Here is a 27,540-nt window from a genome sequence, read left to right as displayed (position 1 = left end):
TCGTTTAATAAGAGACACCGAGAGAACAAATTTTTCCAAAATAATACTATGGCACTCGCCCCTCTCTTCTGTCTCCTGAGAACTTTGCTGCCTCTTTATTTATAACTAAGGATAGGCCCTCTCGGTCCTTATCCGATACAAAGAAAAGCATGCTTTATAGGATGATTTAAAGCTTGATAAGCTCTGTTACAAATAGCATGATTTATTGCTAGAATTTATTCTATTTTTAATTAAGAAAGCATAGAAATTGCAGGCTAAAGGACCCCACTCCCTTGCCTGTAATTTTTTTTTTTGGATTTTTGGAATAATTTGGAATATTTTTCCCCTCTGAGTCACATGCTCCTGCATCAGACTCCTGAGGACAAAATTCTTCATGGGCTCTTGTCCATGAGCTCATCCACAGATTTGCCCAATTTCTGTAGAATGTCTTATGTAGTCCAAGTAGCTTCAGCAATCGGCTGTCCCTTCCATTTCACCAAATACTGGAAATAATCTCGTGCCCTTGTCTTCTTATACACTTTCTTGTCCAGAATTCTTTCTGGCTGTAAATCCTTGGCTGTGGGTAACTGTTTTACCCAGTCAATCTCTGGAGTCTCTTGATCCTGTGCTGTATCATCTACAGCTTCATTCTCATACTTGTACAAGTCTGCAATATTAAAAATTGGTGATATTCCCACACCAGGTGGTAATTCAATTTCATAAGCATTTGCAGAGAATTTCCTCAGTATCCTGCATGGTCCAATTTTCTTGGATTTTAACTTATTATACTTTCCCTTTGGAAATCTCTCTTTTCTGAGGTGTGCTAAAACCAAGTCTCCAACTTCAAAGTTCATTTCTCTTCTCCTCATGTCTGCTCTGGTTTTATATTGAATGTTGCTGTCCTGTAGTTGTTTTTTCACCTGTTCATGTATCGCCTGCATTCTTGAAGCAAAGTCTTCACCTTCTGCACTTCTCATTTCTTCTTTTCCCAAATTCCTTAATTCAGATATTCCCCTTGGGTGCATTCCATAAACAATATAGAATGGGCTCTGTCATGTGCTCCTGTTCGGTGGATCATTATATGCATATTCAACTTGTGGTAACACTTGATCCCATTGCTTTGGATGCTCTGCAATAGAGCTCCTCAAAAGATTGCCTAAACTTCTATTCACAACTTCAGTCTGTCCATCGGTTTGTGGATGATAGGCAGAACTGAAACTTAATTTAGTTCCCAGCTTCTTCCATAGTGTTCTCCAGAAATGTCCAACGAACTTTGAATCCCTGTCTGAAACAATACTTTTGGTCAATCCATGTAATCTTACAATTTCTCTAAAAAAACAAGTTAGCAATGTGAGAAGCATCACTAGTTTTATAACATGGAATAAAGTGTGCCATTTTTTAAAATCTGTCCACTACAACAAAAATTGAATCATAGCCTCTTTGAGTCTTTGGCAATCCTGGCACAAAATCCATACTTACCATATCCCAAGGCCTGTCTGGAATTGGCAATGGAATATACAATCCTGTGTTCTGGCTCCTTCCTTTTGCATACTGGCAGACTTTACAATTTCTTACATACTTCTCTACTTCAGATTTCATTTTCGGCCAGAAGTAAAATCTGTTGAGTTGTTCAAAGGTCTTCTCTCTACCAAAATGTCCTGCAAGTCCTCCACTATGCTTCTCTTTGATTAAATTCTCTCTCATTGAACAGTTGGGTATGCACAGCTGATTTTTCTTAAATAACAGTCCATCTTGTATAAAATAATCCAACCACTTGCTCCTGTCCGCCAAAACAGGATTTTTACAAGCCTCAAATGCCTCCTTAAAATCTGAATCGGTCTCATATAATTCCTTAAGAAAATCAAACCCCAGTACGTGGATTTGACTTTCTTGCAACAATACACTTCTCCTACTCAAGGCATCTGCGACTTTGTTTGACTGTCCAGTTATATTCTTTAACACAAAATGAAAGCCTTGAAGATATTCTACCCATTTAGCATGTCTCTGGCTGAGTTTTGGCTGCTGCATTATGAATTGCAATGCATGGTTATCTGAATAAAGAATAAATTCTTTCGACATTAAATAATGCCTCCACTTCTTTAGTGCCTGCACAACTGCGTAAAACTCCTTATCATAAGAAGAATACTTCCTTTTTGCATCATTTAGCTTTTCACTGAAATAAGCTATTGGTCTATATTCTTGGCTTAAAACCCCTCCAATTGCTTCTGTGTTGGCATCACACTTAACTTGAAAAGTTTTGTTAAAATCAGGAAGAACCAAAAAAGGCTTTTCAGTTATTTTCTTCTTTAACAGCTGAAAATTCCTCTCTGCTTCAACAGTCCACTTAAATGGTCGTTTATCTTTCTTTATGGTCTCAATAATAGGTGCATTAATCTTACTAAAATTCTTAATGAATTTTCTTTAAAAACTAGCGAGACCATGAAAACTCCTTACCTCAAAAATAATCTTGGGTGAAGGCCACTCCACAATTGCTTTGATCTTTTCTGGATCCATCTTCAATCCTTCAGCTGAGATAACAAATCCCAAGTACACTAGCTCCTCTTTCATAAATAAACACTTCTTTAGATTCAACAATAATTTTTCTTGCTGCAGCTTCTGTAGAACATAATTTAAATGCCTCAAGTGTTCCTCCTTGGATCTGCTATAAACTAATATGTCGTCCAGATATACTATTACAAATTTACCAATGAATTCTTTAAGAACTTCATTCATAAGCCTCATGAATGTACTTGGTGCATTGGACAACCCAAAAGGCATCACTCTCCATTCATATAATCCTTCATTGGTCTTAAAAGCGGTTTTCCATTCATCCCCTTCTCTTACCCTTATCTGATGATAGCCACTTTTAAGATCTAACTTTGAAAAATATTTTGCGCCAGACAAGCAATCCATTAAATCTTCAATTCTGGGTAATGGAAATCTGTACCTGATTGTAATCTTATTGATGGCTCTTGAATCTGTACACATTCTCCAGCCTCCATCTTTCTTCGGGCTCAGCACTGTTGGCACTGCACAAGGGCTCAGGCTTTCTTTGATTAACCCCTTGTCAAGCAATTGTTGCACCTGTTTCTCAACTTCTTCATTTTCTGCAGGAGTCATTCTATACGCTGCTTTGTTAGGTAGACTTGCTCCAGGAATCAAGTCTATATGATGACTGATTTTCCGAATTGGCGGTAATTCATTAGGAAAATCATCAACAATAATATCATAATAATTCTCCAGCATTTCTTGAATTTCAATGGGTAATTCAGAAATTTAGTAGAATTCAATATTACCTTGGGCTTGCAAATTACAGCAAAATTTTACCTCATTTTCTTCAATCTGCTTCAAGTATTCCTTCCCTCCAAGTAACAGAGTTTTTGGATCAGTCTTCTATCCCGGTACATCTTCTTCTTGCAAAGGCAACAATGTATGATTAACACCATCTTTTCCAAACTTGTAGGTGTTTCTCTTCCCGTCATGTATGGCTCCTCTGTCATATTGCCAAGGCCTCCCAAGAAATATGTGACACACGTCCATAGGCATCACATCACAAACAATTTTATCTTTATACTTGCCCACTTGAAATTCCACTTCACACTGTTCACTTACCAACAGTTGATGTCCCTTTTGTAACCATGACACCTTATAAGGTGTTGGGTGCTTCATTTTCTTTAGCTTCAATTTCTCCACTACTTCTGTAGAGACCAAATTATCAGTGCTGCCACTATCAATGATCATCTGGCAACATTTTCCTTGGACTTTGCACACTGTCCTGAATAAAGTTTTTCTTTGTGACGGTTCAGTAGCCACCTCCTTCATTGGCTTAAGTAAGACTTTATTAACCACCAGAGATTCTCCTCTTTCTGGTGTATTTTCTTCTTCTGCTACCGCTGTCGTTGGTGCTTCTTCTTCAGCTGGAGCAACAATTGCATTCCTTTGCCTTATGTCTGCATTCTCTGGGCACTCAAAAGCTCTGTGTCCCAGCTTGTTACATCTATAACATCTTATTTCTCTGCCTCTTCCTCTGCCTCCTCTTCCTCTGGAAAAACTCCCTCTGCCTCTTGCATCACCTTCTCTGGGTGCATGCTAGGTTGAGCTACTGCTAGCTCCATCTCTAGGTGCTATAGATCTTCCTCTACCACCTTGACTTCCTTTTCCTCTGAAAGTCCCTCTCCCTTTGGCAAACTGCTTCCTTATGAGTTTTTCCTCAGCTTTCAGCGCTATCTGATAGGCTTCCTCTACTGTTTTAGGAGACAGCAGACTTATCTCATCCTGAATGTCCATCCTGAGGCCATTCATATATCTAGCTACCTTCTCATCTGTGTCTTGGGCTTCTCCAGCTCTTATGCTTACTTTATAAAACTCTTCTGTATATTCTTTTACTGTTAAAGCTCTATGTCTAAGATTTTGCATTTGTCTAAAAAATGTTTGCTGATAGTTACTTGGCAAGAACTTACCTCTTAACTTTGCTACCATTCGGCTCCAGTTCTTGCTAAGCTGTTTACCAAGTCTCTTCCTTTCCGCCTGCACACCATCCCACCAAAGTGCTGCATGGCTTTTTAACTTGGTGACAACAAACTTTACTTTCTTCTCATCCTCTGTTTCCTCGTAATCGAAGAATTTCTCCATGATGTTAATCCAGTCGAGCAATTCTTCTGGACTCAGTCCTCCTTGATATATTGGTACTAATTGGTTCCATGGCCTGGTTGTGGATTTCAACACTGACTGAAAGAATCTCATCTCAGGAGTAACCTGTACAACTTCCTCCTCTTCAACAGCTTCAATTTCGGGCTCACTGACATCTCCATCATCTATATTTCTATCCGAAGTTAATGCATCCACTCTAGCTCGCAGCTCTTCTACTGTTTCCATTAGTTCAGCATTTGCAGCAGGTCGTCCTCTTCCACCACGTCCTCGTCCTCTTACAACTTTGAAAGCCATCCTTCTTCTGCTCCTGAGATTCAATTCAATGTCAATTGTTGGCTCTGATACCACTAATGATGGCTTGGGTGCAGGAGTTAAAGACAATCTCCCTAATCTACCTGCAATTTCTTCTATATCTTGATCAATTTCCCTTTCTTCAGTTCTTGGCGCATCAGTCATTAAACTGATATTTCATTTCTTTTAAAAAAACACCACGGTCATGTTTTATTATCAAACAGTGGCTTTCGGGAATTCTTAAAAGAAATATCCCTTTTTGTGGACTTACGCATACAACAAATATATATTCACGTTATATATTCCTCTTGCATCGGCGACGTTTATAGACAGAATTTTACCATGGGCAAAGGATTGTGTATATGTATCGCATCGGTGATAGTTATGTATCACCGCCCTCTATGCTAGTTTCGCTGATATATATATAAGTCGCAATCGCCAAAGCAATGGTCTTCTTCCCTTCGAATCAGTGGATCCGATGCACTAATACACGACCTTTAATAAATCGGTGGTTCCGCTTTTCGACAGTCGACTCACTTAACAACTCTTCTACCTCCGAGATAACGGACCTAGCGATACATATATGTTACAATTTATATTAATTCGACTCCAAATTCGGAACTCGGCCCTTTGTCACGCTATGGCTCCTTTCGGACCAGAAGGCTTTGTAAATCGGGCATTCAACTATCAGTTCCAATGAACCTCTTGACGCCGATATGGACTCAGATCAACGTGGGTAAGAAATCACAGTTATAAGATTTCAAATATACCACGGCCACTTAATGAAATTATGCAAGAGTTCTTACTATAAGCAGAGACATATGCGCTATTATAAAATCAAGCCTGTATAAACCATAAAATGAAAAGGGAAATGATTCAATGATTAACATACAACATTTGCAGTGTGAGGAAATAGGAACCTTTCAACACCGTCGCACTATCCAATAATCGACAAGTACATATTACTCTACACATGCATATCACAGAGTCGTTTAATAAGAGACACCGAGAGAACAAATTTTTCCAAAATAATACTATGGCGCTCGCCCCTCTCTTCTGTCTCCTGAGAGCTTTGCTGCCTCTTTATTTATAACTAAGGATAGGCCCTCTCGGTCCTTATCCGATACAAAGAAAAGCATGCTTTACAGGATGATTTAAAGCTTGATAAGCTCTATTACAAATAACATGATTTATTACTAGAATTTATTCTATTTTTAACTAAGAAAGCATAGAAATTGCAGGCTAAAGGACCCCACTCCCTTGCCTGTAAATTTTTTTTTTGGATTTTTGGATTTTTGGAATAATTTGGAAGATTTTTCCCCTCTGAGTCACATGCTCCCGCATCATGTACACACGAAGCGAAGACCTTGTGGATGACCAGAACATGGCCATAAGCATGACATTGACATCAAGATGCAAAAGTTGTCGGTGGAATGATCAAGCAAGGTGGGTGCAAGGACTCACACGATCTCACAGAGTGAACCCTAGTGTGTGCAGTCATCAAGTAAAACTCTCAAAGGAGGCTCTGAAATTGGATGCAAGCCAAAATTTTGGAGGGTGTTGCAGTCGCTACAACACTTGGCGACACACTGGTAGAACTCCAGCTTCTCTATATTGGTTTACTGTCAGCACGGGGCCTTAGTCTTTTGGGGAGCATTGAATCACTGTGCAGGTTACTTCGGTTTCCCCACTTACCCCATGGACATACACGGTTCACCTTTCTCCAACTCAGTCAAACATAATCAAAAGTTCAGCTTGATCACAATGTTTCGAAATAGGGAAGGGTAGTTTAGCTCGTAAGTTGAAGATTTTCAGAGTATAAGTTTTCATCTCTGGTGTTACTCCATTACCAGTAGGCCTGGACAGTACCCCAACGAAGTCATGTAGGAAGACAAACATTCCTCCACTTCTAGCAAGCCTGGTTAGTACCCCGGTGGAGTTGCATGCTTCACCTGTCTGCGCATGAAGCCTTTCTCTTCTTTTGCCTTTGTATTTTTTAAGAGGATTGTGCATAGGCACTTATTTATATTTGGGGTGGAAGAGGGATCCTGACTTATTGAGAGCAGAAGAGGTTGTTCCTTCAAAGAAGCATGTAAGACCTCTGACGTAGGTTTTCTCATTTAGATTTTTGCCTTCTCCATTTATACTAGTTGGATGGGCTTGAATGCACAGAGCAAAAGGCTGAGTAAAGGCGTGGGGCTTCCCAGTGTGGACACAGGTTCATGGTTGGACCAAAACTTCCCTTGCAGATGGCTCGTATTTTCTGGTTTCATCAGCCGAAGGTTACAACCAAGCACAGAGAAGACGAACATAAGACTGGCTAAGTGCTGCAGTGTCACAAATATCTTCTTATCTCAGCCACATACTCATTCAATATCCAGAACGCAGTAGATGGCAGCACTTATTTCCGGAAATGAAATTAGTAAGGTATTAAGAAACTCAAACAAATGAAAACAAAAATAGTAAGCAAGGAAAACAAAATGAAAACAATGAAGGTAAGAAAGGAGAAAATGAAAACAACAAGCAGTAAGCAGACTATGTACATGTTACAGGGCGCGGCCTAGCCTACTGGAAGTAATGCTTGAGATCTTAACCGTTGATGGGAAGGTTGTCAATCCTCCCGTCAAGTGATTCCAGACAGTATATGTGTGGGCCAAGCTTCTCATGGACTATATACGGACCAATCCACAGGGACTGAAACTTCGTATGCTTGCCTTTGTCTTCATGGGAATTATCCCATTTCAAAATTAAGTCACCAACATCAAAATTAGCTTTCCCTACAAACTTCTTATCAAACCATCTCTTGATACGGTTTTGGTGGAGTGTAAATTTTTATTTTTCTTTCATCCTTTCTTCCTGAAGCTTGTGGAGTGTATCCATCCTACGATGAACTGACTAGAAAGGCTTTCCTTGGGATTCTTGGGATAGTTGGAGTGCAGGAAAGTAGATATTAGGTGGAAGGATGGCTTCTTTACCATAGACCAGGAAGTACAGTGAGGTATTCATAGAAGGTTTGGGTGTTACGTGGTCAACCCATATTTCATTCGTTAGAGTGGTATGCCAGTTGCACTACTAAGAGAAAACAAACTTTTTGATTATGTGAATGAGGTTTTTATTCATGGATTTATCTAGACGGTTTCCTTGCGGGTAGTAATGGGATGAGTGTTTCAGCATAATACCATTTTGTAATTCAAAATCATAAAGTTTTAAAGATGAAAAGTACGTTGCATTATAAAAAACAAGTGTTACCAAGACGTCGAAGCATGAGATGATGTTCTGTTGGAGGAAGTTCATGACCTCTTAGTCGTTCACTTGTTTGAGTGGAACTGCTTTTATCCACCGCATGAAGTAATCAATTACTATTAGAATGTAGCGGTGTTGTTTTGATGAATTTGGGAAAATCTCCTCAATGATGTCTAGGCCCCATTTTTGGAATGATTCAGTCACTGTTATAGGGTGCAATGGGTTGCTGATCTTTGTATTATGTCGGCACATTGCTGATAGACTGGGCACTTGCGGGCATAAGCATGTGCGTCCTTGAATAATGTGGGCTAGTAGAAACTGGCTCGCATAACTTTGTGCGTGGTGGAGTTCCCAAAATGTGACCCCTGGCAGGTCTGTCATGCATATCTTGTAATACCTTCTCTATTTCCTGTGCCTCCAGACACCTGAGAAAAACTCTATTGCTGTGCTTCTGGTAAAGAACTTTGTGCACCGACTGATATGCTAAATCTTTGAGAAGCAATGCCCTCTTCTATCTTATGAAAAAGTGAGAGGATATAGTGTCGTGATCAAGGTACTGGCACACATTTGCATACCAAGGGGTTCCGTCTTCAGTGGGTGTTGCTCGCCTTATGTCATACATCTCAACTTCCTGCTCCCAACCGACGAGCTCTTCTTCACTCTCTGAGACGTGTACTGCTTTGGCTGCCAGTCTGTAGAGCCCATGTCCTTTGATTGTGTGAACCAACTTGATTTCAAGATCATACTCTTGCAAGCCTATCATCCAGTTCACACGTTGTTCACCCAGTTCTTGTTGTACAAGCAATGTGTGGACTGCTAGGTGAGGGACGTAGACTAGGCATTGGTTCTTCAACAAGCAGGGCCTGAAGTGTTTAACTGCCTTGTAAATTGCATATGCTTGCTTGTCAATGGTGGGGTAGTTGAGTTCTGGTCCTTGCATGCTTACGCTCATGAAGGAGATGGGACGTTCATTGTTCATCTCGTCCTTTTGAGTGAGTACTGCAGCGAGCAAATTATTGGAGGCGAAGGTGTATAACAAGAAATCCTTCTTGAAGTCTGGGTTGTAGAGTGCAAGATCTTCTGCAATAGCCCACTTGATTCAGGTGAATGCATACTTTTCCCTCTTTCCCTAGCTATAGGCCGCATCTTTCTTGATCATGTCCTGCATGGGCTTGACAATCTGTACATAATTTGAGATGAACTTTCGGAGGAAGTTTATCTTGCCCAAGAAGGACTGCATGGCTTTCTTGTTGGCTGGGTGAGGGATTTGAGTAATAGTCTAGACCCGGTCCAGATCCACCTTGATCCCGCTTTTGGCAACAATGTGTATGAGAAAGTTCCCCTCAAACACTGCGAATACGCTCTTCTTGGGATTCAAGGAAATGTCGTATTTCTAGCATCGCTCAAAATTTTTATTCAGATGGCATATGTGGTCCTCACATCTTCTTAAGAACACGATCACATCATCGAGGTATACCACTACACTTTGTTTGATGAGTTCATAAAAAATGATGTCCATGGCATGCTGAAAGGTTGCGCCTGCATTTACAAGCCCAAACAATGTTCGTCTATAAGTGAACATACCCCACTTGGTATGGAAGGTAGTCTTTAGTATTTCAGGTTTTGCTACCAGAACCTGATTGTATCCTGAAAAACTATCGAATAGGGAAAACATATGTGGCCCAGATACTATTTTCAGAATGTGGTCCATAGACAGCACGGGGTAGTTGTCTTTGTCCGGGGCGCGATTCACTTTCCGGAAATCAACACACAAGCATATTTCCCTAGAATTCTTGCGTACAGGAACAACATTTGAAACCCACGTGGAATGACGAATTTTGTATATGATCCGTGCATCCAACAACTTGGTAATCTATTTCCAACTAAGGGGTTCATGTGACGGGTGTACTTTCCTCAGCTTTTGCTAATATGGCTTGATCCCTTCTTTGATCAAAATGATGTGTTGGATTATCCATGTGTCATAAGTTTTCAGTTCATCATACGTCCATGCGAACACATATCAGTACTGTTTGAACATGCGAACAAAGGCTTGCCGCCCTTGTTGTGTATAACATGTGCCGAGATTGATGAACTTTGGATCTTGTTATGTTCCCAAGTTGATCAGTTCATGCATCATGGTGGAGCTATGGGTTTTGTTGTTCCTTAGCCCCTGAAAACGTTCTTCCAAGTCATAGAGATTTTCCAAAGATGCTACACCCTTTGTGATAAGGTGGCCTTTCCTTTTACCAGCTTTTTCTCGCAGAGAGCACTCATGCTCGCTGCATCTTTGAAGACGTCAACATTGGTCATGAAATGCAGTATCTGTTGATCATCATTAAACATGCATACATTAGTTATGTTATCCGAGATAGATGGTTTATACTAAATTTCAATAGTAAATCTATCCCTAATCGATGACATTCTTTGAGTTTTTTTTTAAGAGCATTGGTAGCTGCATTACGCGTACGTAGTACATCAGTGATGTTAAATGCTTGGAAGTTAGGGATCAGTTTCCATACTTCTTGTTGGTAACTTTTGAGATGCGGTGGCAAATAGTGAACAGTGTTGGATACCCACCGTACCACTATCTTTGAATCACCTACCACTTTGAGTGCTACCACATTGAGGTTGATAGCTTTTTGCAAGCCCAACATGAGTGCTTCATACTCAACAACATTGTTCATGCACTCAAACTCCAAGTGACTTGAAACCAGATGGTTCCTGTTATATGAGTCAATCAAGACACTTTGGGCTCCTAGCCATCTTGTTTCTTTGATCTGTCAAAGTACATGGTCCACAACTTGTCTGTATGCGGACCGTTTGTCCCACTTGTATCACTGCTACTGCTATTATTGGCACAATGTACTGTAGATATTCCACTACCATCAATTGGGCAAGGAAGGAGTCGCAACTACATGCCTGGTGGGGTTGAAGCTGGCCATGCTGGATAACACCCCAACGTTGTTTCCAGGAGGTAGTTGCCAAACATGAGTTCTGCGAAGGCCAATGATTCGTTCTCGCCATTGATGGGAGTGACATTGTGCTTCATAAACCTCTCGGATACCACCCAAATTTGATTGATTTTTCCCTTGTATGAAAGCCCCATGTGCGACCAGTCTGTAGCAAAATATCTGTTCAACTCACTGGACAAGTCTCTGTTGAGTAGTAGACTGTATGTTTCCAGTATGTCCACAACAACTATGTTGATGCATTAGAGGACTTGACTTTCATGAGATAGTCGGATGATCACATCTCGGAGTTCACCAATGGCTGGTACAGATATATTATCTCTATTATGTACTTTGTTTATTCTCCTTTACAACTTCCTATCTCCTGCTCTTCCTCTTCAATTCTAGTTCACTATTGCTCCTCTTCCTCTTCTTTATTTTCCAGGAAATTCATGAACTAGGTCTCACAAAGTTCAATTAACTAACAATTACGTCATCCAAAAATGCATCTTTTTATAGACATAACTCGTTGACTATTTGTATTTCAATGCAGGTATTTGAAGTGGTTTTGTTTTTCTTTCCATCTTCACATAATCCATTCATTTCAAGTCCTTATCAGTGTTGTTGTCTTTTACTCAAAATTGAATCGACATTTGAAGTGTCAATAATTTTTTTATCAAATGATGTGTAACTTCTAGATTACTTGCCAATACTTTGCCTTCATCATTGGCTGGTCAAGGTGTTTTCACTCCTATATGTGAGCATAAGGACTCACTTTGTCTAAACTCCAATATAAACATATTCTTCTCACCTCAGTTTTAGTTTGAAAAGGGAGGTTTGGGTTGCTCTCAATTTGGGTCAGACCTTTTCCACATACTTTCTCTTGGTACAAATTCAGATTTGAAACATGCTACAAGATTTTATTTTAAACATTGATATAGCTATATAGGATTTCAAATCATCGAATCTAATGCTCTGCTTAAGCCTTTGAGCTCGTCATGATGAACTAGCTTTACTTTAGGGTCACTCCCTATGCATGATTAAAGAGATATATCACTCCATTGCGGAGAAAAACACCTACTACAAGTGTTGGTATTTATGACAAAATGTATCATGGACCTTTGTTTCGTTTCAGATTTCCCTGAGAGATGTCTTGCTTGCAAAGGTGCTAGACTATTTTCATCATCTAGTATCAATAAAATACTTCGATCTTATTTCTTTTCCCTGAGAGATGTCAAGTTAATTGAAAAGGTGTTGGACAACTTTCATCATATATTGTATTCATAGAAGGACCCAATCTTATTTATCTTCCCTGAGAGATGTCTTGAATACAAACAAATTGATTACTAGCTCTCAAATTCCTTGGCACCTGAGAATGGCCATATATAGCCATATTGAATTGAATGTTTTTACATTGACAAAGGTCTTCAAAATTTGGTTTATATTTGTTCCATGTGTAAGTGATAATTAATAGATTGAATCCTCAAACACTTTGTCTTTATATTGATTGGGATATTGAGCACAATTAAAAAGAAAACTAAACTCATTTGCTGAGTTGGTATTTCCACAGGTTATCATAACGCATTGCTTAGGTGCATTGATGGTTCAACTCCTGTTTGGTATTGATCCTTTATTCTTATGCAACTTTCAGATCTGAGTGTCTCCCTTATTTCTTTGTGTAGGATGAGGAGACTCACTTGTAGTTTGCTCAATGATCCATTGAAAATTGCCTCAATCATTGTCATATTTAAACAACACTCAACACTTACCAAACAATCTATTGGAATTTTAAAAAGGTTGTGGAACAACTGCTGATTTGAGAGCAAAATCCATATGAACTACTTTTTGAAACTTCATTTTGACATCAGTTTGAGGCTTCACACTAATGAAATGGACTCTGTCCTTGGTCCTCTTTATATACCTCACTATAATTATACTCAAAGTTATGGAATATATATTTTGTGAGGTCATAGGTGGAAAGAATATTGAGGGTTTTGTCATAGTTATTTATAATGCAAAATTCAAAAATGGAATAAAGACCAACTTCATTAGTCTACCTCATCCAAACATGGGAGAATCTACCGAGTTTAAAAGAAAGGTTGCTATGTATAGGTCATACACATGCTAACTTGGACTAGAACTTGTTTATGTCTCAGATTGAAACTTCTCAGACTGAGACTGATTATCTCTATCAAGATGAGGATGATAAGCATAAGAATCATGAGAATGATACCAGTGCCATTGTGGCCTTGTTCTTGCTAACTAACCTTTTACATCAATGCAAAATACTACATCAATGCCAAAACCTTCAACAATTACATCTGTAATAAGCACTTTTGTCCAATTAGAACATCACTTGCCATTATTAATCAAGTTGTAACATTATAAGGAACTTGGTGGTGAATTTGTACAAAGATGTGTAGTTTGGGGCATCCAAATAATGAGTGTCTATGAATTCAAGTTAAGGGGAGTGGAGGAAAGAAGACATTGTGCACCAACTCATCAAGGAAATGGAGATGGAGATTGGGCATTAAGAATTGTTGACGACCACATTAAGCGAGGAAGAAGCCACAAGACATCATATATTTTGTTCATTTTTTTTTTTTTTAAGTTATCAATAAATTAGGAATCTATTATAAAATCTTGGAAATTTTATCACCTCCCATATTTATATTTTGTATTTTGTTTTGGAAATATTTATCTTATATGAAATTAGATAACATTCAACATGTTATAATAATATTATTTAATTTAACTAAACCTTTTTTAATAAAATTATTTTAACATTTTTATTTTTTCAATTATGTAAAATTATAATTTTTATTTGTTAATAATAATTTTTTTATTTATACATTTAAAAAAACAATATAATTATTCAAAAAGTAAAGATAGTATTTAATCCATATATATATATATATATATATATGTTCAGAATATTTCCATATGAAAAAATCTGTGTGCAAACAATAAATTTATAATTAATATTAACGATCAAAATATGATAATACTAAGATCTCGTAGTTTAATATAAATGATGTTGTGATATTATCAGATACTAATAGAAAATAGTGATTGAGATGGGAAAAAGATCAGAGAAATGTCGGTATTGACTTGACTTGAGTGGGCGAATAAAGTGATCAGAGAAATGTCGAAATAAAGTAGGTGGAAATTTTTTCAATGGAGAGAAAACCGCAATATTCTAAAATTCTAATAATAAATGGTGCCGCTCTTGGAAATTCCTAGGTGGAGGATTTGCACGATCTTGGAAATGTGTGTACTGCACCTAGTTCTTCATTCACCACCTGCATATTCTTGCATTTTCTTGTAGCAACTACATTAGTACACTAAGTTGTACTTTCATTTCAACTATTTCTCACTCAATTTCCACTTAAGGCATCCTCTTCATCTTCATGCCATTTTCCTTGGCATCTTCCTCCATCCTACTATAATTTTCACTAAAATCCTTGCCATGACTATCAATAACCATCTTCACTTTTCCCTATGTGAAATTTACCTTGTTCACTTGTGAACCACAATAAGCCTCTGCAATAACAAGTTTGTTTCACCCTTCTACAAGTACCTCACCAAGCTTCTCTCTGAACTTGTCCTTTTCATAACATTAGTTCTTCCATTGATCCTTCTAAGCTTTCTCTGCTCCTTTAGCCTTCTACACTCTCAAGAGCTTCACTTGCTCTTTCCTCATACAATTCTATGATATTTTCAATTTCTACTGCATGGGTTACCATGATCTTGCTTCCTCTTTCAATCACTACCTATAATCAAATGCTTGTTCAACAATCACTTATGGATCGTTCCTTCAATAGATGTTATTTCCCAAGAATTATTCTTTCTTTGCTCCAATTCACTGCAAGGTCCTTTCCACTACCGATCTTCTCAAGTTTCCTTCAAGTTGTCATTACAGTTCCCTGGTTTGATTTTGATCGATTTGTTCTATGAGAACCCACATTCATGCTTGGAATATGGCACAGGGGTGATTGGCTAAAGCGAGACTTGGATCATCCAATCTATGGTCAGGTGGAACATGTAAGTTCCAAACCTGGTTGGCCTTTGCATTCATCGATAAGAGTTATCATTCTCCTTGATATTTTATGGGTAAATATATTTGTTTATATGTGGCTTATATGGCAGTTAAATCCTTGATATTTATGTTGTTTATATGTTGGTTATGAATGAGTTTTATGACAGTAATAATGTATGGCGCTCATCATGTTTTAGTTAATCACTAAATGTACAATGAATATATGACTTAATAGATGGTAATGTCATTATTGTGATGAGGCATCAATGCTTCTTAGTGATTCTCAGATAAGTATGAGACCCCTATGTTCATATATGTTGTTTAAACGTGTAGAATGCATATTTGTGACATGTTTGATGAAATTCTTGTCATGGCTAGTAGGGGTCCAATCAAGTCCCTTTTCAAGTATTTGCATTTGTACCATTGTTTTGATGTTACTTTTCATTTTTGAAAGTTTCATGGAGTTTTGGGTAGTGGCCTGAGTCCTCGCCCTGAAAAAGTGGCACAAAATCTGGAGTCACTAGCACATAACTACCTGGAAAAGTCCCCAGTCACATGCATGCCCATGTCAAGTGAGCGAATGCGGCTTTAAGGTAGCAAAATGTCAGTTTTTCTGAGGGGCTAGTCACCTGGATGACTCCTGGAGGTTTTGTTGCATGTGTAGAAGGTCAACTTGTATGTGTTCTGTCGGTTCCACTTCCTTAACTATTACATAGGAATTTGAATCATATCATAGTAACTCTTCATCACATGTTTACCCCAGTTGGCCGGTTACTTAGGTAGATGTTTGAGAAGGTTGTTACAAATATTGAGTCAAATCAGTTGAATTTGGAAATTAAAATTTACTTACTAATAGGATTCTCTAGCCTTAAATGAATAAGCATGAGGAGAATAAAATGCTTAGAAAATGGATTTATGAATTTGTTAGAGATTTTGGCATCATATTTAAAATGAATTGGTTACTGGAAATTCAATTTCTAAATATTAAAATTTAGAATAACCTTTTGTTTTATCTTGTAACCAATTTGACATGTGCTGGGTAGATAGAAAAATGCTAAAGCATTATTTATGTAATATTTTTATAAGCAAATTATCTTATTTAAAGTAGAGACAAGATTGCTATAGAATTTTGAAGGTCCTATTGTTCAAGTTTGTGGCTTTTATCTTGAAATATGTCATTTTCACTGAGTATAAGAGTTTGGTAGTGAAATTTTCTTGCATAAAGTAGAGAGTGGTCCATGCAATTCAAAGGATGGGCTGGCCCCTTCTCATCCCTACCACTTTCATAATATTACAACTACCTTAATGGAAGAGGGATAAATGCACAAAGGAAGTATTTCAATACTTTCCTAGGGAAGTATAGTTCAACATACCTAGTATTCCAAACAATGTTACGATAATCATTGTCCAAACTAGTGAATAATCAAATGAGAAATAAAATCTCTCTTTCAATATTAAGGAGATTAATCTTAGAAAGCCATATTTATGGGGGTTCCTTAGCTTTGTATTTATGATTCTATAAATTCACAAAGATTAACTAAAAATTTGAATCTAGTGAATTTATAAATTTACAAAGACTAAGAGATTAAGCTTGCGAAACCATATTTATGGGGTTTCCTTATCTTTAAATCTTATGATTCTATAAATTCGCAAATAGTAACTAAAACAATGAATGTTATGATTCTATAAATTCACAAAAAGTAACTAAACTAAAAACCGCTTCATTCACATGGTAAGATTATCTTTTATTTTCACATGCATCTCCTTTTAGGGTTAAATTCAAAAAGACTAACTAAAGTTTTAAATCTTATGATTCTATAGATTCACAAAGACTAACTAGATTAAAAACCATTTCATCCACGTCCATGAGGTCTTGGATTGATGGTGATCGAGTGATTTGTTAAGGAACTCCTTGATGTAAGTTCACTGTTTCAATTCCCTGCCCCGATCAGGATTATATATTGGACATGTTGAAGATGTAGGCCTGCTAAGCTTACAAAAAAAACCTATGTAGTAAACTTTACAATAACCACATCATGTATGAGGGAGAGAAACCCAACTAGGAACCAATGGTTGAGCTACACGCTTTTAAATTTCAACTTAAAGAAAAATTGAAAGAAAATTAGACCAATGAATTTAAAGAAAAATTGAAAGAAAACTATATTACACAACCCAAATAAATGGGGTTGAAGTTCTTTGTGGGCTACATAGCTACCGTGTGAAAAGAAAAAGTATACCATTTCCTTTGTTAGTGAGACGAAGTATTGGAAAACAAATGAAATCTGATTTGAAATCAAATGCTAATGCAACCACAATAGGGTGAGATTAATGATCAAAACTAAATAAATACAAAGAGCACATATAATATAGGAAAAAATGAATTTTTACTTTCTATCCTTTTAGCTCTTCCTTTCCATCGCATATGCCTAAATAGGTCTTCAAATTTTCCCTATCACTTGGGAGAAGTATTTAGGGAAACTAGTTAATTTCCTATCAAGGTAGGAAATTTTTAAATACATGAAAAAATGAACTTGATAATTGTCCTAAAGAAACTTTAGACTTTCTAGCTAAGAACTACCATGGGCATGCAATAATCCAAGATATCTTTGTAAAAATTACAAAAAATATAAGAAACAACTATCAATAAGTAAAATAAAGAAGCGAAACCAAAGGAAACCAAAAAATTAACCTAGCTAACCAATCCCTCAATGGAGATATCCGACATAATTAGAAATTACTACTATCCCTCCACCCTTAATAAACAATTATGCATTCCTAATAGACAAACATGAGAACAAGTGAGCACAAAATTAGTAAGAAACCTTAAAAAAAATCAAAGGGGTTAGATTCTTTTGTTTAACAAGTTTTTCAAAATAAAAAGGTTTTCCTCTTATTTATAAGGCAAGGGTTTTGTGGACCTCCCAAAAGAGGGACATGTTTAGCTCATTGTGATAGTATCAACTCTTACTAAGTTATAAATTCTTGATATTACATGTTATGGGATACTCTTGTTGTTATAGTAGTAGTAGCTAGATTGGATCTTGGACCTCACCTAGATTACTCACACAAATTACTAGTTCACAATGATTAAATGAAAAGAAAGACAAAAATAAATTACTACGAAACATGTTGATTTCAATGTCGAGATGACAATTAATGATTAGATTAACTAGAGATTGGTTTTGAATGAAGGGGGTTGTTGGAGCTAGTCAACAAAAATATGTAACTTTTCATTATTTTAGCCTCATAAGTTTAAAATGCTTATTTTTTGTTGTTTATTTTTTGTTATTTCACATTTTTATTTTATATTTTTTTAATAAAATTAAAAAGTTAATGGAGTTATATAATAATGCAATAATATATTTTATTTACCAAAAAAATATAAAATTATGTAATTTACAAACTATGAACCAAGCCTATAGATTAGAGGGCACCCTTATAGATTTGATTATAATTTCTTTTAAGTAAATCAAGAATATTGCATAATGACAAAAAGATGAGTTGAAGATGTATTGAAATATCAAATTGGAATATTGAGAAATATATTCAATTTTTCATATTAAGTGTTGTGGTATAGTGATCATTTTACTTTTAGGCTACTAGTTTAATTAGCATAGGCTCTCCAAAGAAACCATTCGGAATATATCAACAGTTATAGTGTTCAGAATATTTGAATAAATAGTTAATTAGGTGTATTTCTTCACTTTTAACTTTTATTTTTACATAAAGTAGTTTTGTATACTTTTGAATTATAAGTCAAATCTATAATAATATTCCTAATATATATATATATATATATATTCTCATATATTACCATTATATTTCTTTCACACATATATATATGAAAGAAATATAATGGTAATATATGAGAATTATAAATAATATATATATATATATATTATATATATATATATATATATATATATATAACCAAAACATGATGACAGTAACACATTGTTATACGTCAGTAATCCCTCATGATGAAACACTACCTAATCAAACAAATATGACTATTCAAAACGAACGCTTATATGAATCTACATGCATTCATTTACTTTATGATTCATAGACTAGAAATTATAATAATATCAACAATATGTTTCAACTATGATCATGCTACTGGTAACTTCTCATGTTATATGTTATTTCATAATTTTATTTACAATTTATAATAAAATTTAAAAAATTAAAACATAAATTATATTCATTTAATTAATTATAAACAAATAAATGAAAAGCACAATTACACTTTATATTATAAATAAATTTACTAAATAATATTTCCCCATTTTATATTAAAAGAAGTCCCTGCGCTTTCGACCAACCACCCAGAAACTTCAAAAAGTATTTGGGATTGAAACTATCTAACCAAGCATTATTAAATTCATTCAATTCATGTGGTAGGAAATTCAATTATTGATCATATGTCAATAACAACAACTACGATTTGGAAACCACGAATATTATCAGAGTTCAGTCACTAACTGATTCAATCAATGATGATATGCTAAGCTCTATGATTTTAATTTTAAATCTAAAAAGTAACAACACACCAAATAAATTGATCACGCTCCACTCTCCAGCCACTTCGTCCTGCGATAATTCTGCTCCACATTCCATATGCACTGTTGCGAAATGCCAAACTTTTTTCTATCATCATAGAACTGGGGGCTCTTCACCATTGCCAGCAGACATAAGGTTGGGTTGAGACATAAGGTTGGGGTGGAAGGACATCCATGATCAATGAAGGCAGTGGCGATAGAAATGCACGTCCCATCGATGATCTAGTAGGGAATTCCTCGAATTGCAAGACGTGTCGGATCAGATCGGATCCACATTCGTTGTAGAAGCATGCTCTCTGCATTTTACTCAGGCTTAGTTTCTAGTTGTTTGGGGAAGCCGAATGTTGGCAAGGGGAGACCCTTTGCCCCGGTCCCAATTGAAAATCAAAATAGATTTTAGGTAAAGCGCGACAATTAAAAGAATTTAAAATTCAAATATCATGGAGGACGTATCCATACATGAATGACATGATATGGGGCCTACATGGATGACATGCTATGGGGATTGAACATCTTGGAGGGCGTAGCAATGGTCGATTACAGGGACGGGAAAGAGACCTCTCGCGACCGGAGAGAAAACTCTAGGGAATGTCACATCATCTGGGAAAGAAGAAAAATTCGTTTGTCAGATTTCCAAAAAGTCCCATTATAGACTATGCTTATGAAAAGCATTAGAGTACGACGATTTTACTTCAACTAAATTCTTCCAATTTTTATCGGCAACTCTTAAAAACAAGTCACTAAGCCAATAGCCAATGATTGGCTTAGTGAATAGCAAGATCAACATACATGTCCATACATCACCATGGTTTTTCCGGCAAGGTTCACAGCTTGACTTTGGCAAGAGCTATATTTAATGTCTTTAAGACAGTATCTGACAATACTGGATGCCATGCTAACCATTTCCACCATACATAAAACCATGCTATGCATTCGGAGACGCATTTGAGATGTGACGAGCTGAGCATGCATGTTACTCTGTGTTTTCCAATGGTTCCATTTTTCGGAGCAGGCAAAACCTGTAAATACGAACGACAGACGAATTTGAATTTATATTTACCGCTCGAAATTTGAAATTTGAAATTATATTTACCGCTCAGCCAATGTTTTCTTGCAGCTACTAGTTATTTGTTGCTATTCCACATCAGAAATTTGAAATTATGATGATGATGATGGTGGTGGTTAACATCCGCTAAGACCAAACATTGGTCTATAGGACCTAAAGAAACAAATTATTTATTTTGATTTAAGATTTTATTCCTATGCTCAAAAAGCTTGGAGAGAAGCCTCCCGAGCTCACTATAATTTTAACATTGTAAAAGGCTTGGAAGGTCAGTATTGTAACAAAGATTGTGAAACTAAGATCTAATGTGGTTGTACGTGGGGCACTCTAAGAGGAAGTGGTTTTCATCCTCGATGTTCCTATTCTCACATATATATTTACCGATTAGCCAATATTTTCTTGCAGCTGCTAGTTATTTGTTTCCTTTCCGCATCAGGTCGAGCCGTAATACGTCGAGAGGAAAATGTTCAAGGAATTCCTTTCCGCATCAGGTTTCCTTTCCTGTGTATTTTGTGTCGCTCCGTTTTCCCTGATTGATATTGGTATTTATAATCATAAATAATAATTTCTTTTACTTATTATTATTATTATTATTATTATTTATTTATTTATTTTTATTATTTATTTATTTATTTTATTTTTTATTTTTTTCCTATTAACGAAGATATATTATTATTATTTATTTGATTTAACTAACCTCTTTCATTTACCTTGTTTGTAAAAAAGTTAGGTCCTCAATTTAACTAATTCCCACCTAACTTTCATCTTAATAACCTAATATTATTTCTTTAATATATATAATTTAAATAAATAAACTAAATTAAAGTTTTTAAAACTAACCATTAAAATTATTTTATTTACCTATATATTTCTACCTAATTTAACTTATTTCCATAAATAAGAATAATAATAATAATATTAAACTAATAAATAATAATTTGACTATTAATATTATTAATATATTAATATCAAGGCTATATTACCAATATAATATTAATTATATTTAATAAATAATTTAATTAATTTTTTTTTACCTATATTAAGACTATATATTAATATATAATAATAAATAATTTAATTAAATTAAATGAATTACCTTTCTAACTAACCATTTAAATTATTTATTTATATTTTTTAACCCTAACTTTATATATATATATATATATAATTTAATAAATTACTTGAAATTATTCTCGTCCTTAACAACATATTATTATATAATAATTTAAATAAATAAATAAATTATCTTCTTAAACTAACCTTTAAAAGTATTTTATTTATTTATTTATTATTTATTATTTATTATTTATTATTTATTTATTTATTTATTTATTTTTTTTTTTATTTTTAACTTATATATATATATATATATATATATATATATTTTAAAAAACTAACCATTAAAAATATTTTTTGTATTAATATTAAAAATAATAATAATATTAAATTAATGAATAATAATTTGACCAAGGTCCTAAGGTCAAAAGTAGCCGTTGTTCGATTTAGCCGTTGGAGTCTCTGCTCAGACTATTTAACATGCTAAGCTGGATCTGTTTCTTCAACTTGTCCTGACGATGAACCACACTTGTTGGTTCGAAACGCGTCGACAAAGGTCTTTCTATATGTGATTTACGCCGAAGCTCTTCTTATAACTGTTATGGATCACAGAAGTCTCAATTCAACAATCGAATTCATTCTAGCTGATGTCCAGTGATTGAAGTTTGCTGAGATTGAAATTGGCGGGCTGGAACTAGCTGAAAAAAATATTGGTGCTCAGATTTAGAGTCCTGAGGTCGGATAACAATTGAATTTGAGTTGAAATTACTCCGCTGAGTTCCTTGTTGGAGAGATCCAGGCGAGTTATCACATTGTTGTTGTGATTGCATATGATGCCTGACAAGAGGCAAGGATTAGGCAAGCTTTGTATGCGGCCCCAGTCTTTGAGACTGTCAGATTTATTAATGATACAAGATTTAAGAGCCAAGAGCGCCCGCGTCCTAAAATTGTGAACAACAATAGCCAAATTTAAAGCAATCATAATTTCTGCTCTTCATAGAAACTACTGCCGACGGGATCACATTTCTTTTGAGCTCACTGCAAGAGTGAGCAGGTTCTTTTGTGTTCACTGCCTCCACGTGCAAATGCCAATGCCACAGAGGGAGAGGCGCAAGTCGATTGCTTTGACTGTAAGAAACTGGTGCATATCATGTATATATTCTTCTCCATCGCATTCATTTGAATGCATTTCTTCTTACTCACGCATTCATTGCAATTGCAATTATTCTGGTCCTCATCACTCACCCAGAGTAAATTAGTTTCAATCTCTTTATAAAAGCAATGGATGTTAGGGATGCTACTACCATGGCCAAAGTTAGCGAGGTTGTTCATGGAGCAGAAGGTCTGTGCGGGTTATTGCCTCTGCAAACAAACTTCGGAAGATCAGTTCGTGAGACATCACAAGCTAATTCCCAAATTCGGTACAGGATCATCTTGAAAAGAACTGTTGTTATAGCCATGAGATCTAGTGACAATCAATTTGGCTCAGGTACTTTGATCAGATCATCTGGAACTTTCAACTTTTCATAAATAAATATCTAACTTAGCATTACTTCTATGTCTAGCTATCTGTGGGCATGAAATCTAGATTATAGTTTAATGTTTATTTTCAAAAACACTTACATTGCAGGTGGTCGAAGTAGAGTGGACACAGAGAAAACGGATTCAGGAGTTGACGCTATAAGAAACAAATTACTTGCCTCCACAGCAATGGATGAAGTGGGAGGAATGGTCCGTTACTTATGCTTCAGACGTTTGTAAATTTCTGTTATGGTTGTAGAACATGTTGATTAACACCAGACCCGTCTTTGCCATCATTACTTTGGCTTTGATATTGAGCTTCCTTGTATTTGTGTTGCTTCTCCTCTTTCTAGTCCTTCGAGTATCAGCTCCTCTGATCACATTGGCTATGGAGTTTGTGACCAAATTATTGCATGTGTAACGCTGGTATACAAACACGTATATACATCATTCATATGTTTTGTGAACACCTGCTATTGGTATTGATCTAAATCAGCTGGCCACAATGGTTTTCTCTTTGCAAAACACTGTCTATTATGGAAGTTACAGGAATACCGAGAGACTCATGATAGGGCTCGTATTTTTTAATATTATGCAAAAATTCTGGATGGATGACATACAATCTCTGCATAACGACTGGAGAATATCTTAATTCTGAATTTATAAAAGGATTGAACGATGAAATCCATTGACGATGGATGCACGCTTATAATCTCTGTATATCACTGTACAATCTGTCTCATATTTTTTAATACGATGTGGACTAAATCTCTCAGTATACTAGCTTAATTCTGAATTTATAAAGTTTAACGATGAAACCCATTGACGATTGATGCAGGCTTGTAATTTATGCATATCAATGTTATGTGCCTCTGCACAATCATGCAATACTTACTATATTTTCTTTTGATAATATTTATTTTTATTTTTATTTAGAACAATTTCATATGAGATTCCTCATTACTTTTCTATGCACAAAATAGGGACGTAGATAAAGATTTCAACACCATACATACTTTATGCTATTGAATATTATAAAGATATTTTTGGAGGATAAGAGTACTTCAATTTGCCTAATGCAAAGGACACCATTGCCTTAATCCCTTAACACTTGCTAGATTGGGTTTTTAAAGTGGAGGAATTTTATAGCATCAAATTTTAAGAGAAAGTTCACATTTCAAATTAAAAGATTAATTATATTTTGGCTTTTTAATACACAAATTAAAATAAATTATTATTTTCATATAAAGGGGAAAATATTTTAAAATTTTATGTATATCTCGCACATCACAATTTTTTATTGTACTAAGTTGTGAAGATCTACAAATATTCCTTAAACTATGAACCTTAAGTACATTTCAAGGATCTTTAAAACATAAAATTTAAGTACATTTCAAGGAGTGTATATAGATGACATTGGTTCACCTGTATTACAATTCATATAGAATTCATATATATTTACTTAAGCTCTACACATGAATCAAATGGGGAGAATTTCATTGGATCATTTACTTATAATATATATAGGAACCATATGGAGGAAATTCAGTAGAATCATTTACCCTTTCATCTAATATGGATATCATTCCTCAATACAATGAAATTGTTGTTTTCTCTTACAAGACTCAATTATTCACATAATTGCAATGAGTTAAAAAAAATAAAAATAAAAATACAGTATTATTTTATAGATATCATTGTAATTTCCAATAAAGAAAAAAAACAACTATTCAAAACCAAACCAACAACAACAAAATTTTACATAAAATAAATATAACTTACAAGAATATTTTTCCATAAGAATTATGGAGTCAATGATTAGTGCACATGTGCATTCCTATGCATGACACCATTTGTAAAAGAACATATAACTGACATTATTTTTAATCAACAAAAAATGAGTGAACACTAAAAATGGGATAATAAGGAACGATAGCTCGATTTAATCAATTTTTATCTCAAGTGTTTGTTATCATATCTTCAAAACAAATAGGCATAAATAGAACATGCTAGTGATATTCATAAATGCAAGAAAGCTAAGAAAGTAGTAAATGCAGTCAAAGAGTAGGATGTAAGACAATTTGCATTTTTAAATCCAAGCACTAAGAGGCTAAGGTGTTGATTCGAATTGAAATTGTTTTTATCTACTAATAACAAAAGATTTCACCACAACCAAAGTTTTGATCTTCATTTCCCATTACTAAGACACAACTCTTAGAATTTATTTTTCTAATTGTTTATATATATAATGCAAAAATAATAACGGGTAAAACATATTATAAAGTAAATTTTATCCTTCAAGTGAAAAAATTAGAAATGGCTTTCATTGCAAATTTGAGAAGCAACTTTTTATTTTAATTTGATTTATATGGGAAAAATTGTATACCCCTATATACCCCTCTATCAGAGGCTAAAGGGTTCTTAGAGGGTAATGATGAATTCAAATTTGAACACTATATACATACAAACTCGAGTTTAACTAAAATCCAATGCTAGTGAGATAAAATAGAAATACTCTAAAGGAGAAAAAAATTGAGAGTTTAGAATCTAGAAATATTTATGACTAAAGGGTTCTTAGAGGGTAATGATGAATTCAAATTTGAACCCTATATACATACAAACTCGAGTTTAACTCAAATCCAATGCTAGTGAGATAAGCTAGAAATACTCTAAAGGAGAAAAAATTGTGGAGAGGAGTTCAGAATCTAGAAATATTTATGGTTGAGGTACTGAAGTATCTCAAGGTTGAGCACAAAAAAAATTATACATTTTCCTCATACTAGCCTATTGAATGCATGTCTCAGTACAATAAAATGGATACATGTCAACTAAAGGTTGATCACCCAAATAATTACACATGTAGCTCATAATAAAATTAATTGTAATTTATTCCTTATTTGTAATTATCTTTTCTCTAAGTACAAGTTTTTTCATTATTTCTAATAACTATAATAAATTGAAATATGTCTTGGTAATCTAGTAGGGAAACTAGGCGAGGCATAGAATTTCATTTTCTTTATGAGCCACACAAAATTTTTAGTAATAGAGTACCAAAAACCAAAAACTTTGTTTGAAATAAGTGGCCTCTAGGGTTATACTCAAGCAAAAAAACAAAGTAACTAGGAATTGATAGTAAATAACCAGAGAACATAGTTAACATTCAATATTTTCTAGAGCCTGAGGCTTCCACATGGATAGGATCCCCATAATCTCTTGGAGGACAATTTGGAGTAGGGGGCAAGTCAAGGCAACCTTCAATTTTCTCTAGTCTTTGGTCCATTGAGTGCACTAACACCTATAATTCATTCAATTAAATAAGCATCTCTTCTTTGGAAGTGTTCCTATCCACCAACACATAGCCAAACAACAACTTGAGGTGTTAGTAAAGAATAACTATAATGATTGAGGTGACCTCAAGAGTGGCCTATGTTTGGAACTTGTCTTGCTACTTTGGCAAGCACCTTGGAGTCTAGCTTTAGAGGGAGTAGCCTTATGGAAGTGTTTAGGTATTCACGTTAAGATGAGATGATGTAAAGGAACTATCGATATTACAAGGTTAATTCTACAAAGTATACTGCAGTGATGGATGTTATATGGGCTAGTGTCATCAGTGATGAAGTTGATGGAGACTTCCTAGTGTTGGAGGTACATCCCTCGCCAAGAGGAAGTGTTGATATTTGTAGCTTGAGAGGTACTCCAAACCCTAGGATAGTGGGTTTTGGAATAACTTTCACACAAAAGTGACTTGTGGATAAAGAACCCAAGTCTGTGGGCTTTGTACCCAAGCTTGTGGGTGTGAAGCCACCAAGAGAAACCATGGTTTGACATAGGGAGGTGAAGGGGTAGCCATAGAGGAGCTAGGGGCCACTTCAATCACTTAAAAAGGACGTATCAAAATGGAGTTGTGAATTTTTATATGTGGTTGTGGGTTAATTTGTCAAGGAGAGCAGGTCAGCTAGGGCTAGATTAGCCCTCTTGATAGTTCATTGGGAGCCATATGTTCACGACACTCCTAACGAACCGTTAAGCTTTGAAATATTAGTATATACAAATCCCTCATTAAAGAGAAGAAGCACTCATATATTAATAAGAGACAAGAGCATCTTATTCACCTTTCTAAAGTTTCACCCAAAAATTTTTCTCAGATAGTGCTTGTTCGTAAATCTAAAGATACTCATTCGACCCCCT

The sequence above is a fragment of the Pinus tabuliformis genome, chromosome 2_1, assembly GCF_031772625.1.
Source record: "Pinus tabuliformis cultivar Carrire ecotype Pingquan chromosome 2_1, CPIR1, whole genome shotgun sequence".
NCBI lineage: Eukaryota > Viridiplantae > Streptophyta > Pinopsida > Pinales > Pinaceae > Pinus > Pinus tabuliformis.
This window is presented reverse-complemented; position numbering follows the sequence as displayed.